This window comes from Lissotriton helveticus, chromosome 2_1 (assembly GCF_964261635.1).
Source record: "Lissotriton helveticus chromosome 2_1, aLisHel1.1, whole genome shotgun sequence".
Lineage (NCBI taxonomy): Eukaryota > Metazoa > Chordata > Amphibia > Caudata > Salamandridae > Lissotriton > Lissotriton helveticus.
The window spans coordinates 461,680,646-461,697,730 of NC_136059.1; positions in this window are offsets into that span (position 1 = coordinate 461,680,646).

The following is a 17,085-nucleotide window of genomic DNA, read 5'->3' on the forward strand; positions in this document are numbered from 1 at the left end:
CCATTGGTTCGCGTGTATGAGCGTTTCAGTCTGACTGTCTATTGTATTAGTAGCCTAATATGTACTGACCTTGTGAGTGAGGTTTAACAGCCTCGCAGTAATCTCTCGATGTGTATGTCCGGTTCAAAAGACGCCACTATGAAAGTATTCGCCATTGTGGAGGTGTGTTTAAAGGTGTGCCCCGATCACGTGGTATGCTGTGACTAAAGAAAGACTATCTGTGTGTGATCGTTTGTGGAGGGGCTGGCGGTATCGATTACCACAAAGTTAGTTTGTTGTATGTCGGCAGGTCCGGTAAATGGTGTTACGAACTGGGAAATGAGAAAATACAAAAAATAATAAAAGTGAAAGAGTGCATGTGTTTCGGACCAAATGTAAAAGCTGGAATCGAACCCAGGTCTATGTGGGTTTTATGAGTGTTGTACTATGATAGTGTGCTGTGGACTAGTTGTGATAATTCAGGTGAGATGTACATCCATGTCAATAATGATCACAGTTGTTCCAATTGGCACCTTGGAAACATTACTATAGATAACATGAGAATTCGATTCTGTCATTACGTCCATAAGGCTTTTGGGTGGATAGTTTGTATATCCAAAAGTTTTCTCTCTGTAGGAGGAATTTCGTATTGTCTCTTCCTTCAATTTTTGCGACACATTCTAAAATGATAAACTTGAGTTGTGAGACGTTGTGCTTTTCTTCCATAAAGTGTACAGCCACTGAAGATTTGGTGTTCTTTAGCCGAATGTTAGACTTGTGTTCTGTGAGTCTGATCTTAATGCGACGTTCTGTCTTTCCAACGTAAAGATTCCCACATGGGCATTTTAGTCCATATATAACATTTGATGTGTCGCATGTTGCATTCACTCTGAGTTTGATTTCATGGCCCCTCATGGGGTGGTTGATTTTACTTCCTTTTATTATACTGTTGCAATTGCCACAATTCAAACATGCTTTGGTTCCCTTAAAAGTTTCTGTTGGTTTGATGTGGGGTTGGATCATTTCACCCATGTTTTTCGCTCTGGTAAAGGCAAACATTGGAGGTTGTTCAAAGATATTATTGAAGTCTGGTTCCAGGGTTAACAAGCGCCAGTGTTTCAGTATTATTTTTTTTAATTTGTGACTTGACGTAGAGAATTTTGATACTGCTACTATTCTGGTTTGCTCATTCTTATCGCTTGATTGTAGAAGTTTTTTTCTGTTCAGTTGGTTTATCTTGTTTCTTGATTCTTCTATGATCTGTTCAGGATACCCTCTTTGTCTGAATTTCATGCCAATTTCTTGAATCCTTTGTTCACTTTTGGTGCGGTCTGATGTGATTCTTTTAGCTCTTGCCATTTGTGAAAACGGAAGGTATCTCTTGAGATTCTGTTCGTGAAAGCTCGTATAGTGCAACATGTTGTTCCTATCAGTGCTTTTAACAAAAAGATCAGTTTCAAATCCTTCATCCGTGAGGTTGACTCTGACATCCAAGAATGTCACAGTTGTGTTGGATATCTCCCATGTTAGTTGTATTATTTCATCCACCTGGTTAAATTCAGTTAAGGCTGTTTGTAAATCTTCCTTTGAGCTTTTCCAAACAATGAATATGTCGTCAATATACCTTGTGAACAATTTAAGGTTGTCTCGCCATTTGGATTTGGATAGTATGTGTGTCTCTTCATACTCCTTCATGAATAGGTTCACATAGACCGGCGCTGCTGAATTGCCCATGGCGGTGCCCACGAGTTGTTGATACCATGTATCCTTATACCTGAAGTAACTTTGGTATAATGAGAAGATCATCAGCTCCATCAGAAATGTCTGAAAAGCAACATCCAAATTTGTGTTCATTAGAGCTTTTTCAATGGCCTCTATGCCTAGAGAGTGTGGTATGACCGTGTACAAGGACTGTACATCTGCCGTGCAGAGAATCAGTTGTTCATCCGGTTCTATGTTAATTGCTTCCAACTTTAGTAAGAAACCTACTGGTACTCGCAAATTGCGCATGCAAGCTCCCGTTAATTCCTATGGGCCTGCAGGCCCATAGGAATGAATGGGAAGGCATTCCTTAATTGCGACTCGCAATTTGCGAGTCACAATTATGGAATGTTTAGGAATCGCTATTTTTATAGCGATTCCTACATGCATAGGCTTTTGCGATTCCTTAATAATCGCAATTAAGGAATCGCAAAAGCCTACCTTGATGCATGTGCCAGTCAATGTGCTGCATCATTTTGTTTTATTAGTTCTAGGTTACAGATAAATACCTACAAGTAATTTACATTTGTATCATACGTCAAATCATTTTTTTTAAAGTTAAAGTAAAAAAACCTTCAAAAATGTTCATGTATTTTTGCATAGGAAGAGCTTTGCCATAGTTGCAGTGATCTCCACCTATGTGTACAAAGTTACTTAATCCTGTTCTAGAAGCCTCCACGTCCTGATTTGACAGGGTGGGACATGTAAGTCTACACCGGGTGAACAGCAAAAAAATTTAAAGTTGTGCCTAGTTGTAGTAATACATATACACACACCAGTGAACATAGACATGTATATTTATCTTTGTGAATAGGCCCATTTGTCTTCCTGCCACATCTGTTTAAAGGCTGATCCATGCAGTCGGTGATAAAAAATACCTTCAAATTCCAGCAGCAGCCTGTCCTAATGGGCGGAGGGGCCACGCCCCCCTCACCTTTTGGCCACTACAAAGAATGTCAGTCAGGCTGAGCAAAGGTCAGCGTGACAGACACTCTTTAATTTCTGGTCGGGCAGCCAAGAGCAAGACATGCGCTAAAGAAGCAGGCTTCCCGCTGATTGAGCTGAACTTTGCCGGGCAGAAGGAGTCACAGCTTCTGTGGGCATGTCATTTTCAGCCTGGCAAACCACCTCAAGGCCCTCCCCTTGTGATGAGGGAAGCGTCACTGATGGCCTCGGACCTGGGAGCTTCTGAATCACCTTGTCACAGAGAGGGATGGGGTCAGCAGTCTCACTGACCCCATCCCACTATGCAACTAGTGAGGGACTGCTGCCTTCCCTTATTGGCTGATCTAAGGTCAGCCAATGAGGGAAGGCACTGGTCCCAACCCTCCTGGGACTTCCGAAGCTTGGGACTTCTGCCTTCCCGCAGTAGCTGACCTTAGGTATTGATACCTTAGGTCAGCCAATGAAGGACGGCAGCAATCCCAACCCTCGTGGACTCTCTGAGGCAGAGTTGCGCAGGTAAGTATGATTTTATTTTTAATGTTTGGTGTGTATGTGCGGGCATTAATATATGGGGGTGAGTGTTGGGAATGGATGTGTGTGGGTGTGCATGGGTGAATGAATGAAAATGAGTGTTTATGTGTGTGTTCGTCCCTCTCCTGACCCCTCCCTGCAAATAGTACAGGCAGCCACTGTCAAATACCTTCACATGGATCCACAAGTTACTGGAAAGTCGCTTTCCTGAAAAGACTCACACCTCTTGAAATGTTCCAAAGGGAGACAAAAGGAAACCTGATAACTGATTCAGGAGTTGGCAAAGTTGACACTGCTGAAGAATTGAGGCGTTTGCAGCACACTATTCAAAGATTTCTCTGTCTTCAGCTCATTCATCTAAAAAGGAGGATTCACTAATTGTTAAACCAATTCAGGACAATTCTACATCAGCGTTCTGGGATGCTTCCCCTACATGCTCACCTATAAATGGGAAACATCCTTTACAACGCAACTTTTACCACGCAGTGCCTTTACGACGCAACTATTACAACGCATGTCATTACAACGCATTGCGCTGGGGGGCGCTCTAGGATAGGGAATGGATTTAATTTACTATCCAACACCTTCCCTACTATCCACAGGGACTGGAGTTGGAATAGTAAATTAAACTATTCACTATCCAGCACCCCTAAGCGCTATGCATTGTAACAGCATGCGTTGTAAAAACTGCGTTGTAACAGCATGCTGTGCATACATGATTGTATCATTTATAATTCAAACTCAGAATTCAAACTCATCAACTTGATGACAGGGATACATAAAACTTGTGTACCAGCATGGTACATGAGATGTGTGATCATCTTATGTTTTTACTGAATCAATGCAGCGGACTCCTGACTTCTTTAGTGCAGTGTAATACAACAAGTATAATAAATAGTATCAAACATAAAAATGTGAAAATAGAATGGAGATGTAATTTTCACCTACTGTAGAATAGCCAAGTTTAAAATTCAAAGTGAAAGTGTTTGCGTTTTTAAAGAAAGTATTGTAGTGTTGTGTCATCATATGCAGTAGAACCCTTGTGGTCCTTGGCGGACTCGTTACAGAGTTACATAATGAGTTAAGAGGTATTTGGGTGTGTCTGGGTATGGATAATAAAGTTTACAGTGCAGTGCATTCACTTAATGGTTGCATGCCAAAGAATAAAAATGTCTATCAGTGAGCTCTGTGTCGGGTGTGGTCATTTGCATGCTCCAGCTTTCGGGTGGATGCTACAACTGGCAACGAGTAGGGGATATGCGCCCGAAGAAAAAAGACTGCTCTCCCTGAGAGTTTGCTGAGGTCCAGAAAACTGCTTGTGTGTGCAATCTGTGCCCCAAGAAGCAGGCTACTGTTGGAGTATGTGGAGTCAAGGTACCACTCTAGCTTGTACAAGGTCCTCAAAGGAGATGCGAGGATGCTTGTTTGCAGTCCAGGCTGGACTGTTCCCATTGGGCGCAGGGTCAAGACTGATTTACATATGGCTGGGTCCAAACTGGATTGGCATGGTGAGCAAAAAAACAATGGATTTAGGCCCAGATGTCTGTACTGGGGTGAATGTATGACATTGTTCTGCATTCTGTCCATCAATTGTTCTTTTAGCATTTGTCACCCTGAGTGGGATGGGTATGCCCAGACGTGGGTCCCATGCTCTCCATGCCACTGGGGTCAAGCTATCCTGGCTGATGAGGACTGAAAGCCCGAAACCGGTCCTAGGATGCTTGTTTTCAGTCCAGAGAGGACCTGACCTTGCAGTTCGAACTGGACTGTTCCCATTGGGCATAGGGTCAAGACTGATTTGCATATGGCTGGGTCTAAACTTGTATGGCATGGTGAGCAAAAAAACAATGGATTTAGGCCCAGATCTCTGTACTGGGATGAATGTATGACATTGATTTGCATTCTGTCCATCACTTGTTCTGTTTTTTAGCATTAGGGCCCCTGGCATCCTTGCTTCGCCAATTTATATGTTGCCTCTTTTCCTATGTTCATTTGGTCCTGATACTGCCTGGCATACCAATATGATCCCTTCTCTTTTGGGACTCCTATAACTGATGACAGAGACTGGTGAATAAATGTAATTATCTTTGATTCTTTAGCCTTTTCCCACAGAATTTGTGATTTCCAAATCACTGCGCTCTACAGAGAACACAGTTAGAGACCCCACCAGAAGCCTACTGGTAAGCCCGAAAGAAGAGATACTGTGCCACAGTGTAACATAGAGCCATCATCTGTATAAAGAAAAAGTGCAAAAGGCAGTGACAGGCAGGTGCAAGGAAGCGCTTAAGGCTGAGACGACCAAGCGCCAAAAAACAATAAAGGCAACGACAACCTGGTATGATGCAAAAAGTTGGGAACATTGACGAACATGCGCAGGAGATAATACCATTACTCACCGTCAACAAAGAAGATGAGGCCGTAGAACATCAGCCTGGGTGCGACAAGCCAGATGTAAGCACACGGCTCTTACTTACAGAAGATGAAGGTTGGAGTGAGCAGTAACCATCATTGGGAAAGCATATACTCACAACGTCAGTAACACAACACAAATCATGACGCTGCTGTGTTCCTCAACCCCCCCACCGCCATTCAACACCACCAAAGAGCAGAATATTGGCAACAGATGCACTGCATGGATCGAAACGTTTGAGGACTTCATCTATGCTCCAGAAGAAGTAGATGACAAAAAGATCATCAAATACTTTAAGAACCTTGCAAGTGATAGAGTGAAAGAAGTGATAAAGAAAATATCAAAAACTGATGAACTATTGTACTGTCAAATCAAAGAACCGCTGGAAGCCAAATTCAATCCATTGCAGAATGTCAACTATGAAAGATACACTTTCATCCAGGCAAGACAGCTATCTGGTAAAACGATAGATGAGTTTACTGATAGACTTGATACCCTCATCAAGCACTGCAAGTTCAGTGAATTTAATGAAGAAGGCATGCGTCTCCGAGTCATAGATGGTTGCCTCGCATATTCGTTCTGACGACGCATGCTGAGAGAGACACTAAGTCTAGAGAAGGTACTCATAGCTGCGAAAGCAGAAGAGCGGGCAGATTGATAGGCTGCTGATATGGAAGCTGGAACAACCCAGAATGAATCAGCATTGATCATGAAAAGTAAGCAGAAACACAAAGTGGAGGCCCAGAGGACGATGGCTCAGAAGAAAAAGAAATTGTGTTAACGACATGGATTCTCATTTCCTCACAATGGTAAATGTCCCACCATTGAACAGATATGCAAAGGCATGTACAGGAGGGACCGAAAACCATTTCATAATGGTCTGCAAAGAGAAACTAGCTGGGTCACACAGAGAAGAGAAAAGGGGTGTATGAAGTTTTCAGAAGCATTCTAGCCACCCCCACAAGCCCAAACTGCAACATCAATTGAGGCAAGTAGAGACTAAACTCAGTTGATTGTCATCAAATTCATCTGCCAAAGGCTCTTCGGCATCGTTATTGAGGAACAGTGAACAAGAATGAAGTGCAATAGTGATGTCGACTGCAGAAAGACATATGTGTGTAGGATTGGCAGCTTGCAAAGAAGAACACAAGTCGAAGAAGGATCGCCATGTGAAGCGCCAAACTCATTTGGCTGAAGCCCCAAGATCATGCAAAAGATGAATGGCAGCCCTACAACTTTATAGTGGTGCATCAATCAATTTCATGCCGGCAGAAAAATATGACAAATTGTGTCTGATCCTATGCTCAACAGCATCGAAAACAAAGGGGTAAACATGGGATGCTTCACCACCATTGCAAAGTCAAGGGTCATTTGTAGCGACAATAATGCATAAGAAAATGGCAACACAAGTGCCAATTCATGTTCTCCAAGGTACTTCATTGAGTGCATGTCTACTCAGTTTCAGCACTGCTGCTGACATAAGACTAACATCCATCAACTAGAACCTCAATGCACATTCTGAAATAGTGAGTCTATTCCCGTTGTTGTTTCATGGACCTGGGAAACTCAAGACAATGAAGGTGCAACTTCACATTAATGAGGACAATCGTCCTGTTGCTCAGCGACATCGTTAGATTGCTTTTCATGTACAGGAGGCCATTGAGATGGAACTAGAAAAACTTTTAAAGCATCACATCATTGAGCGCTTTACTGGTTCAATGTCATGGGTTTTGCCTTGGTGGTAGTGCCAAAATAGAACAGTGCAGGTGCAGTGCGTATCTGTGTTGATATGCACCTGGCCAACAAAGCAATCAAGAAAGACATCCAGGTCCACGCATAGCGGACATGATTACACAGCTGAATAGCACCATAGTCTTCTCCCATCTTGATGAGAATAAAGTATACCATCAAGTTGAGCTGGAAGAGAACGCAATTACTACTTTTTCAACTCATGTTGGTTCGTTCAGATACAAGAGACTTGGGCAGATTTACAAGAATCTATACAGATGCGTCAATTTCCCTGCGCCTCCATGCGAAACCCTTGCACTACCATTGATGCGCCGTATTTACAATACAGCGCACCATGGTGCAAGGATTGACAGATGCGTCAGAAATTCTGACGCTTCTGTTGGTGCAAAAGTCACGCATTCCTGGATTTGTGTCGCAAGCACACACGCCTTACGCCTGCTCCAAGCAGGCTTTCCTGAGTGGGAACGCCCACCCTGCATACATTATACCTGACGCAGGTATAATGTGGCGCAAGGCTTTACAAGGTGACTCATCTCCCTAGATGAGTTACGTTGTAAATGGCACCTATGTGTGTGGTGCATTGTTTTTGCTGCCGCTACATTACAAAAAGTGATGCACTGGCGGCGCAAAAGTGTTGCAAGGCGCTTGTAAATCTGCACCTCAGTTTTGATGTGTTGTCATTTACAGAAATCTTTCAGGATGTCATTCGCCGAGTAATTTAACCTGTCACGCATACTTTTAACTACAGTGATGATATATTAGTGTTTGGGGCCACAAGAAAGGAACATGACGAAGCTTTACACAAGTATGGCATTTCCTCGCAGATACAGGTCTCACGTTAAATGCAGAAAAGTGGGAGTTTCACAAAACCAAACTCAAATTCTTTGGGCATATTTTCTCTGAAGGGGGAATGACTCCTGACCCTAAAAAAGTACAAGCATTGTCATCCACATGTTGCCCGTACGATGTAACCATGCTACGATCCTTCTTAGGCATGCCCAGCTATTGCTCTAGATATATTCATGATTTTGCCGTGAAGAGTGCCCCATTAAAAGAACTGACAAAGAAGAATCTTCCTTCAAATGGTCTTCTGAATGTGATCGATGTATCAAGAAAATCAACCACGCAATTGAAAATGCAACTGAAATGGCTTACTTTGATCCAAAGTTACATATTGAGATTGTTCTAGACCCAAGCCCAGTGGGGTTGGGCGCGATCCTTGCTCAGACACATTGTGGCCTATCCTAGCAAAAGTCTATCTCAGACTTAACATGCCTATTCTCAGCCAGAAAAAGAGAGCATGGCAGTAGTGTGGGCTTGTGAACATTTTCATGTGTTTCTGTACAGAAAGCATTTCACCCTTGTCACTAACCACCAGGCGTTGCTCACCATTTTTGGAAATAAGAAAGCCAAGATGCCTTCTCGCATTGAGAGGTGGGAGTTGCAATTGCAAGAGTATGATCACTATTGAGCATAAGCCTGGGAAGGATCGAAACCCCACAGGTTAATTCTCACGAGTGTCATTAGAGCGCCACAGTGCAATGTCTAAAGTGGCTGAAGCATACACTAATTTCATAGTAAAGTCCAGCAGACCTGCAGCTCTATTCATTGAGTAGATCATTGCTGCTACCAACACAGAGACATGCTCACACTCAAAGCTATCATTACAGTGCAATCATTAAGAAAACATACTCGACCTCTCACAGATGACGCTGAATATCAAAAATGAATGTGCAAGAATAACTTTCTGTCACTCACAAAGGTATTATACTAAGAGCTTCGAGGAAAGTCATACCTGAGAGCTTGAGACAAAAAGTCATTGAACTGGCACACGAAGGACATATTGGCATTATAGCCAACAAGAGAGCCCTCAGAGATTGAGTGTAGCTTCCTCACGTTGACAACGCAGCATCCGCTTAATATGTCTGATCTTCCTAAACAAGCGTGAGAGAAAAGTGCAGTAGATTTCTTTGGACCCTTAAACAATACCCATCATCTCATGGTACTTATTGATGAGTACTCACGTTCTCCCTTAGTGGAAGACTCATCATAGGCCACCCTTGACAAAGTCATTGAGAGGCTGGATTATATTTTTGCAGCGTGGGGTATTCCCTCCATCCTCAAATTTGACAATGGTCTACTCTTCAATAGCAGAGAATTTAAGCACTTTCTTAGTCATTTCAATGTCAAGCATCAGAAAAGAACACCTCTCTGGCCACAGGGATATGGCGTTGTTGAACAATTTATGGGCACCCTGAAGAAAATGGTTCAGTGCACTTCACTCAAAGGAATCAATTTCAAGTCAGCCTTATGTACAAACCTTTGTGCCTATAGGTTAACTATCCCTTCTACAACAGGTGAACACTCTGCCACCTTGATGTTCGGGAGAGCCATTGGGAAATGCACAAGCTAAGTAATAGACACTATTGAGATTTGTGTTGTGCATACTTCTCGCAAAAGTAAGATGAAGCCTATACAGATAAGCGCCAATGAGCTCGGGACACGGTTTTCGTGGACGGAGACGAGGTCCTAATCAAACAAAAACGGGAACGCAAGACTGGCACTCTATTTGATGTTGAATCATTGAGAGTTGTAACAAGTAAAGGACATATGGTGACCGCTCAACTTCCTGGAAAGTCCATTATGAGAGGCTCATTACATTTCAGACATCCACCTCATTGTTCGTCATCTTCAGACCTTATGAGTGGGACAAGTCCACTTGAGTACCAAAGTCAAACATCTGAGTCTACATCTACTATGCCAGATGACAGTTTAACTCCTTAAACTCGTATGGCTTGATCTGGAAGACTGGTGCATTTTTTTTATTTAACAAAGTGCGAGATGTATTGTCATGTGGTCATGTGCAGTAGGACCCTTGTGATCCTAAGCGACGCCTACAAAGTTATGTAATCAGTTGGAAGGTATTTGGGTGCGTCTGGGTGAGGTCAATAAAGTCTGTGCTGCAGTGCGTTCAGTGAAAGGTTGCATGCCGAAGAATAAGAAAAATTTCGTTTCACACTAAATGAGTGCGGTGTGGTGATTTGTGTGCTCCAGAGTTGGAATGGATCCTACAAGTATCACATTTAATATGTTTATATTTTACTGTCGCTGCCTAAATAAATTGCTCGTTCTATACTTTTTTTTAAGTTATAGTTTGTGGGTTTGTGTGTTAAACATTAGGGGTGTCATGGATAGTAGCAACATATCCACCTCAATGACAGCCTTTCATGTTAGCCTCTTTTCTGAGAAATAGACACCACATCAATAAAATAATTAAGCTAGAATTAAAGTGTTTGTGTTAATGAAATTATTTTACCTCCCCCGCATCTCCACTTACTCAAGGTAAATATATGAATACAATTTAAAAGACCACTGCATCCCAGGTTCCACACTTGTTTCAGCACTTAATTCTTCCCTTCCCTATCAAAAGGGCATAAGGAGGTCAGCACTTCATTCACCAAATAAAATTAAGAGATCCAAACACCTATTGGCAAAATACTCCCTTTTAAATCAAAAGCCCTACACACAAACTCAATAGCCATTACTTAACATAGAAAAAAGGGACGGAAAAATTAAAATCTTATCAGCTCTAAAAGACCAAGTAAAAGAATATTGGAGCAAAATAATCTCAACAAAAGCCAACTTTGTACGAGACAGGATACAAATGCACTCAACAAGTCAAAGGAGCTGTTTCAGGTTGTCAAACTTAAAACCAAACTTCAATCAACACAAAACCCTGTGCAACCCAAAGCCAAAATACTAGAGTTCTCAATTGGTTCTCCTTTAAAGAGTCAAGAATTGATCAACTCAAAGACGAAGTCGTTTCTTACTTGTAACTCCAGGTCTGTAGTAGGGGTATCTCTGTTATAGTTATAATCTTGTGAATAGTCCCGCCCATGTGCGTGGACCCCGGAGCAATCGAAATAGTCTCTTAAGTTGTCTTCTTCTGCAGTCCTGCACAGACACTTAAGAGAAAATCAAAGACAAATAATGCAGCCTTTAACTACAAGGCTACATTGGCCAGCACTTCATCTCGAAGTGAAAAAGATAGCCACATAATATTAAATTTTACACACTTTGTAAAGTTTCACACCTAGAGAAACTCCCCTTCACAAAAATCATTTGTCATGATAGAGAGGAAGGGTTGGACAGACAAGCCCCATAGGCTGCCATTATGTGTCTGGAAAAGGGATACCGTGCCTTTAAGGAACTCTCCAGGGACCCTTGGTATCCCAGGATGCACAGCCAAAGGACTTTTACTTTCAGTTCTTTTTGAAGGTGTATAAAGCTAGGCCTGTAGAATTCAGTACATTATCATTTCATCCACCGGGGAGGAGGGAGGGCGCTTATGACTATAACAGAGATACCCCTACTACAGAACTGGAGTTACAGGTAAGAAACTACTCCTTCTGTAGTAGGGGATCTCTGTGTCTAGTCATAATCTTGTGAATAGAATGGCAAGCTCATCCCAACAAACAAAATCAGCGGTGGAGGAAACAGACAAAAACCACTACTGTGCAAACAGATTTCTCAACGAAGCCTGCCCAACCTGAGCGTCTGCTCTAGCATCAGAGTCCAGGCAGTAGTGTTTGGCAAAGGTATGGACCGACTTCCAGGTGGCAGCCCTACAGATATCTGCAATGGGAACATTATGTAGCAAAGCTGTTGTAGCTGCTTTGCCCCTGGTGGAATGAGCCTTAGGCTTACCCCCTAAGGTCTTGTTAGCCTTTTGGTAACATAATTGGATACAGGACACGATCCATCTAGAGATGGACTGTTACATGTGGCAAGACCAGTCCTGACCGAACCATAATTGACAAAGAATTGGTCTTACCTACGAATGTCCTTGGTCTTATCGAAGTAGAACTTCAACACCATTCTTACATCCAGGGAATGAAGAGACCTCTCAGCCGGAGAGGAAGGATGTTGAAAAAACATAGGTAAAGTTATCGTCTGATTGACATGGAAATCAGAAATCACTTTAGGCATTTAGGCGTGAGTCCTCATGACAACCTTAGAAGCATGAAACACCGTATAATGCTCTTGGCAACACAAGGCCTGGATTTCACTCACCCCGCGGGCCGATGTTATCGCCATAAGGAAGGCCGCATTCCAGGATAGATGCTGCAGAGAAGCCTTATGAATAGGTTCAAAAGGTTCCTTCATCAACTGAGACAGCAAAACATTCAGTTCCCAAGAAGGCGACGGATGCCTAACAGGGGAAAATACTTTCTTCAATCCCTCCTAAAAATCTTTAATTACAGGAATCTGGAAGAAGGATGTTTGTGAAGGGCATTTCCTATACGCAGTTAATGCTGCAAGGTGAACCTTAATAGAATGGAAATTAAGGCCAGATTGAGCCAAATGCAAGAGATATGGAAGGATGACATCTTCCTTGCAGGAGGTAGGATCAGCGTTCTTGGACGGGCACCAGATGCAGACCCTTTTCCATTTGTAGGCATAGGTAGTCGTGGTGGAAGGTCTCTTAGCCTCCTTGAGTATTTCCATGCAATTGTCAGGCAAGTTCAAGTGTCCATACTGTACTATCTCAGGAGCCATGCCGTCAAACTCAACGATGAGAGGATGGGGTGCACCATTAGCCCCCGAACTTCGTTAGAAGGTCCGGCTGACATGGAAGCCACAGGTGGGGTTGTAGAGAGCGGTGGAGCAGGTCCGTGAACCACCACTGTCGAGGCCACTCCGGAGCAATGAGGATCATTGCACGCTCTGGAATGAGACAGCTTGAAGAGTACTGCCGGAAACAGGGGAATGGCCGGAAAAGCGTACAGAAAGCTGTTCGACCAGCTGATCCATAGCACATTCCCCAGAGGCCCCGGTTGGTAGAACCTGGAGGCGAAGTCTCAGCATTTCCTGTGTTTGGCGGTGGCGAACAGATCTATGTCTGGAGTGCCCCATCTTCAGAAGCTGTTTCCTAGTACTTCGTCGTTTAGGACCCACTCGTGGTTTTCCTGGACCAGCCTGCTGAGTGCGTCCGCCTGAGCATTCTTCACACCTGGTAGATGGGTAGCCGTTATCGTCAGTCCTCTGGCTAGCAGCCAGTGCCAGATTGCCTACGCTTCTTGGGACAGTGTACGCGATCTCGAGCCCCCCTGCTTGTTGAGTTAATACATTGTGGTCGTATTGTCCGTCTGTACAAGCAAGGAGTTGGTCTGGAAGGACGGATGAAAGGCTTTCAGAGCCAAATGAACAGCTCTGAGTTGAAAGAAAGTTGATGTGGTACGTGGATTCCACCTGGGACCACATTCCTTGGATCTGTAGATGGTCTGAATGCGCTCCCCAGCCGTGGAGAGAAGCATCCGTCACAATAGTCTGTATGGGAATGTCCTTGTGGAACGGAACCCCCTTGAGGATATTTTCTGCTGAACACCACCATCTCAGGGACTGTTGAGCGTGTAGAGACAGGTGGATCCTGTCGTCCCAGCTCCCTCGTTTCTGGTCCCATTGATCCTCCAGACATTCCTGCAGCAGTCTCATGTGGAGGCGTGCATGTGGTGTGAGGAAGATGCAAGAGGCCATCGATCCCAGAAGAGAAGACACCATCCTCACTGTTGTTGATGGAACGGACATGAGAGCCTGAGCCTTCCGAAGGATCGATAAGCGTCTCTCCTCCAAAGGAGACACGCTTGCTCCGAGAGTATTGATGGAGGCTCCCAAGTACTGCAGGCACTGAACCGGAGTCGGGACGGACTTGGACATGTTGATATGCAAACCCAGCAGATTCAACAGAACGGCAGTCCTGTTGAAATGCAATTGTGCTTCCTGGAAGGTGGAGGCATTGATCAACCAGTCGTCAAGGTACGGGTAGACAAACACCTTGTTCTTTCTCAGGTGCGCTGCCACCACTGCCATGCATTTTGAAAAAGTCCTGGGTGCAGACTTCAGATCAAACGGTAGTACGGTGTACTGATAGTGATTGGTACCGACCAGGAAGCACATGAACTTCCTGTGTTTCCGAGCAATGGGCACATGGAAGTACGTATCTCCTTGCGGCAGCTGAGGATAAATCTGGTGCAAGGGCAGCATGCGAAATTTCTCCCTGCGAATCCATTTGTTTGCTTGTCGCAAATCCAGAATGGGCCTGAACTCGTTTTTGTCCTTTTTGCGTACCAGAAAGAACCTTGAATAAAGACTCTTTCCCCTTTAAGACAGAGGGACGTCTTCTATCGGCCTTTTTCTTAACAGGGTATCAGCCTCCGCTTGAAGTTCGCGCAGCTGGTATTGTGAACAAACTGGTGGAATAGCTGGAGGAGGGCAGACAAAACGAAGACTGTATACATGGCAAACAATATTCAGCATATATGCTAACAGTAGGGAGAGCAAGGGATCGTGTTCACTGAAAGTGAACGGAGTGTACTCCTGTTCCCCTGTGGAAGGACTAGATAAACAAAAGGAGGAGTACCATCATTTGGAAGGTCAAGAGAGAGACTCCTAATGTGGCGGTAGGCAAACAAAACGAAAGAATTTATCCTTTTATTAAAAACCCCTCACTCACCAACCTGGTGGTGACATGCTTCATCATCGGGGTCCACCCTGGTGGCCTAGCGTCACCAGGGTGTGCTACGACACCTGAATTACAGTGGAGCAGGTAGTGAATGTAGGTGCAGAAAAAAGTGTGTTAAAAATTGTCCTGGTTTAACTTAGTGGCAGATAAATTTTATTGACAAGTAACTGGACAATGTTAAAAAAGTGGGGCGAGATACTGTGAGGGTATATTAAGGCCAAGAGTATCTCTTATATGTGTTGTGGTCTACATGTTTCAACCGTGCATGGGATATACCAGGTTTTCATCAGGTCCGGGTTGACAGGGAACTGGGCGGTATGTACCCCCTAAAAGGCACACCCTAAAATTAATTTAATACAGATAAGTTACGCACTAATAATCTTCTGTCACGACCACCATAAAAGAATGGCGAGATTGTGATACCACAACAGGCTTAAGAGAGGTAAGGGGCAACCAGAAATGTCATCTCAAGTTAATACCATGGCAGTCCCCATGCGCAGCCAGGAGAGAGGCATCCGCCGCCGAACTGATGACCTCATTTGAAACCATCATGCCCTCATTCAAGATCTCCTGGAAGTCTTCTCTCCTGTCCCTCGGGAGGAGCTCAATGAATTGCTGCAGGGATTCCCACAAGAAGCGGTGATACCGACCCAAAAGCGCTGATGCACTACCCGCTTTCATCGAGTGGCAGCTGTACTGCAGACTTTTCTTCCTGCCGAATCCATGTGACGGCTCTCCTTGTCTGGAGGGACCGTAGACGGAGGGGCAGTGGAATGCTGCTTCTTGGCTGCTGTTACAATGACAGAATCCAGCACAGGATCTGCTCTTAAGAACGCAGGATCAGAATCCGGGGGCCTGTACTTCTTTTGAAGCATAGATAGCGTCGACTTCACCGAGGCCAGCGTCAGAAACAGCTCCATGGCCGGTTCTTCCAGTCCTGGCACCAAAGGTAGCAACGGGCGAGAGAGGTGCCTGCGCTGCAGCGTTTCAAAAATCACAGAGGTTGAAGGGGTGGTCACATTCAATGTGATCCCCAACATCGCTGCCCCCCTCATCAGCACATCCTGGAACGTCACAATGTCATCCACTGGTGACACTCTCGTCGGAGGAGAGTCCGACAAAGTGGGAGAATATTTCCTGTCACTGGATGAGTCCATGTACCTGGACCGTGAACTTTCCCTCCGCCGACTAGGACGTGACCTCGTCGAAGATCTATGCTCACTGCGAGAGCGATGCCTCCCTCTGAATCTTGACCTTGGCTTTCTGGGCCTTGGAGGAACCACCGGCCCAGGAGGCTGCGGAAACAGAATAGGCTGAGCCGGAACCAAAGGGTTTGGTTGTGGAGGCCGAGGCGGTGGTGGAGGTGGTGGAGGGGGTGGAGGAGGAGGAGGAGGCGGAGGTGGTGGAGGAGGAAGTTGCGGAAGAGGAGGACGCGTAGGCGTCCTGGACCTTGAGGGCGAGTAGGTCCGGGAATAATCAGAGGAAAAATGGAGGATTGTGCCCTCACGATTTATCAATAGTAGTCCGAAAATGAAAAGTAAACGTTCTTTGAAAGTTTTACGTGCGTAGTTTTTATTTCATGTTACATCTGTGGATAAAGAACAGCCGACACATGTTTTGCCCTAGTGGCCTTTAGGCCGTGGGCTTTTTCAAGGCAAGAGTCAGGTGTTGGTGCAGGTTGAAATCGTGATTCTCTAAAAAGCCGGTATCTCGTCTCTGTGGTCCTGGAACAAGCCAAGGCTGTTCTTTATCCACAGATGTAACATGAAATAAAAACTAAGCACGTAAAACTTTCAAAGAAGATTTACTTTTTATTTTCGGACTACTATTGACAAATCGTGAGGGCACAATCCTCTATTTTTCCTCTATACTTACTCTTACAATGGCTCTTGGGTGAAGCCTTTCGCGAGGAATGTGTCACAACATAATTGGCCCCTGACAATTGTAGCACCGAGGCCCAGAAATTTCCACCCAAACAGTTACCCATAACCGGGAATAATCAGAGTCCGTTGACCTAAGAACTCTCCTCTTCTTACGAGCAGGCCTCGGGAGTATGCTCTGGAGGATGACCTCTCTGAGTGCAAGCGCCGGCGCCGCCACGACCGGGGACTTGCCGATGATGATGATGACGATGATACGCTAACCAAAGAGGTACTAGATACAGTTCTGGGCCTCGACTTCCTCTTCG